Below are 2,920 nucleotides of genomic sequence, written 5' to 3'. Positions count from 1 at the left end.
GCATTTCCAAAGCCCCTCCCCCAAGTCCCTCCTCCCTACCTTTTATCTTAGCCTGCTGGACACACTTTCCTCATTCCTGAAGAAGGGCTTATGCCCGAAACGTCAATTCTCCTGTTCCTTGGATGCTGCCTGACCTGCTGCACTTTTTCAGCAACACATTTTCAGCTATTGTAACTTGTACCAAAATACAGTGAAAAGTACTATTTTGCGAGCTATCTCGGCAAATCATATTTTTTAATAAATACATCAGATTAATAGAACAAAATGCAGAATATAGTGTTACAGCCTCAGAGAAGGTGCAGAGAAAGATCAACTCTAACGTTTGAGAGATCCTAAAGAAAGTCTAATAACAGCAGGAAAGAATCTGTTCTTCGATCTGTGTAGTCAGTCTGGGACTCCAGTTCAGTCTGTCATTGTCTTTCGGCATTGCTGATGGCTTTGTGAAGGTCATACCAAGATCACCCCATGGGTCAGAGTCACCCGATTTTAATGCCTCTGATCTGGACTTCAGTAGGGAATGGATTTCTTGGTTCATCTATGTTCCTGGTTGGGGGGAATAATCAGATTAACTTCTTATGCACATTGCCCTCTACACACTTACTGCTAAACTCTGTGACAGTGGTGGCAGACTCACTTAGATTGGCTGTTGAATTCTTGAATATGGACCAGTCCCACAGATTCCAATCAGTCACGTAGGCACTTATGTGTTTCTTCATAACAGCACTGTCTGACTCTCTGTCCCGGATCCTTACACTTTAGTTTCTGCTGTAAGCTGGGAGAAGGGGCACCATGTTATCGTCTGATTTACCAAAATGGGGAAAATGGTAGAGGCACAGATCAGGTACTTTGCATCAGTTTTCACATTGGAAGATACTCACAGCAGATCACAACTTTAAGAAGGTTAGCGGTTAGAGGGGAGTATAGTGGCCCCTCGAAGTAGTATAAGTAGAAAGTGCAAGGTAAAAAAAGTGGCAAATTGAATGCCATGTGATAGAATGTAAGGTTATGGATTTTCATAAGAAGGATAGAGGCGTGGACTATTTTCTAAATGGGGAAAGGCTTCAAAAAACAAAGAACAAGGATGTGCTGCTAAAGCTGTATAAAGCTCTGGTAAATTGGCATTTGGAATATTATGAGCAGTTTTGGGTCCTGTATCTAAAGAAGGATGTGCTGGCTTTGGAGGGAGTCCAGAGAACATTTACAAGAATGATGCAGGAGACAAAGGACTTGTCATATGGGGAGTGGTTGAGGAGTCTGAGTCTGTACTCGGAGTTTAGAAGGATACGGGGGAATCTGATTGTAATTTACAGGATACGGAGAGGCCTGGATAGAGTGGATGTGAGGAAGGTGTTTCCACTAGGAGGGAAGACTAGGACACAAGAAGAGTGTCAAAGTGAAGGGACAACCCTTTTGAACTGAGATGAGGAGGAATTTCATCAGCCAGAGAGTGGTGAATCAGTGGAATTCATTGCTGCAGAGGACTGTGGAGGCCAAGTCATTGAGTTTATTTAAGACAAGGATAGCTAGGTTCTTGGTTAGTGAGGGATCAAGAGCTATTGTGAGTATACCAGAGAATGGAGTTGAGAAATATATCAGCCATGATTGAATGATAATGATAAGATCATGAGACGCATGGATCGGTTGAATGCACTCAGTGTTTTTCCAATGGACTAGAAGACATCAGTTTAAGGTTAGAGAGGAAAGAATATAAGGAAATCTGAGTGGCAACATTATTGCACAGAGGGTGCTCCACATCTAGAATGAGCTGCCAGTGGACGTTGTTGAGGCAGGTACATTACAAAACATTTGGATAAATACATGGATATGAGAGGATTAGAAGGATATGGACCAAGTGCAGGGAAGTGGGATTAACTTAGGTGGACATTTTGGTTGGCATGGACCAGTTGGGGCCAAATGGCCTGGCTCTGTTCTGTACAATTCTATGACTCTACAACCACCTGACCAATCTTTGTATTATTTGCAAACCTATATGCCACTTCCTACATTTGGATCTGCATTGTTAACATATTTACAGTGCCGGCACTGATCCCTGTGGTACACCACTCGACACTGACATCCAGTCACACAAACAGGCCTTTACCACCCTCTGTTGCTTGGACAGATCTAGTTTTGGATCCATCTTTGGATCCAAGTGACCCTGCATCCCACCGGCTTTTACGTTCACTATCAGCTTCCACAGTGGAACTTGTCAAAATCTTGTCTGAAATTCCAATAACTGACATTTCCTAGAAAACTCTGGACACTCAGTCATTGGGAATATTCTAGACTGAAACTGAGCGCTTACTGGAGATGATTTACATGAAGGGATTTGGAGATAGTGTGTGAAGATGCCATTGAGATGAGGTACAAATGCTGTTTTTATGCCAGTGATGCCCATATCAAAAAATAAACAAAACAATTCCCTGATGAACCGTATCCTGGGAATGCCCATTGTCCCAATCAAGAGCCAGAGCAGTGTAATAAATACTGTGCCTGCAAGAGCAGGTCGAGGTGAGTAGCTCACACATTGACACCCACAGCCTCCCTACCATCTATCGACAAAGCTGAAATCATGAGGATGATGGAACAACTTGCCTGGATGGGTGCAGCTGCAACAACACTCAAGAAGGAAATTAAAGACCAGTTAGTCTGACCTCAGTGGTGGAAAAGATGCTGGAGTCTATTATAAAGGATGAAATTATGACATATCTGGATAGTAGTAATAGGATAGGTCAGAGTCAGCATTGATTTATGAAGGGGAAATCATGCTTGACTAATTTTATGGAATGTTTTGAGGATGTAACTCTGAAGATAGACGAGGGAGATCTAGTAGATGTAGTGTACCTGGATTTTCAGAAAGCTTTTAATAAAGTCCCACATAGGAGGTTAGTGAGCAAAATTAGGGTGCATGGTATTGGGG

General features: G+C 42.6%; 1 protein-coding gene and 1 long non-coding RNA gene across 2 annotated transcripts in view; one reads left to right on the top strand and one right to left on the bottom strand.

The window, feature by feature from the left end:
- LOC122552552 (immunoglobulin superfamily member 2-like) overlaps window positions 1-2,920 on the top strand; it is a 1,022,215-nt gene that overhangs the window by 657,837 nt on the left and 361,458 nt on the right. The window lies entirely within an intron of this gene.
- LOC122552562 overlaps window positions 137-2,920 on the bottom strand; it is a 41,330-nt gene continuing 38,546 nt past the window's right edge. The window contains exon 3 of the long non-coding RNA XR_006312416.1: window positions 137-772. This is a non-coding gene — a long non-coding RNA (uncharacterized LOC122552562). The remainder of the gene's footprint in view (window positions 773-2,920) is intronic.

The sequence above is a fragment of the Chiloscyllium plagiosum genome, chromosome 9 (genome assembly GCF_004010195.1).
Source record: "Chiloscyllium plagiosum isolate BGI_BamShark_2017 chromosome 9, ASM401019v2, whole genome shotgun sequence".
Taxonomy (NCBI): domain Eukaryota; kingdom Metazoa; phylum Chordata; class Chondrichthyes; order Orectolobiformes; family Hemiscylliidae; genus Chiloscyllium; species Chiloscyllium plagiosum.
The sequence above is the reverse complement of the archived record's forward strand: the minus strand, read 5'-3'. Positions and strand labels throughout refer to the sequence as shown.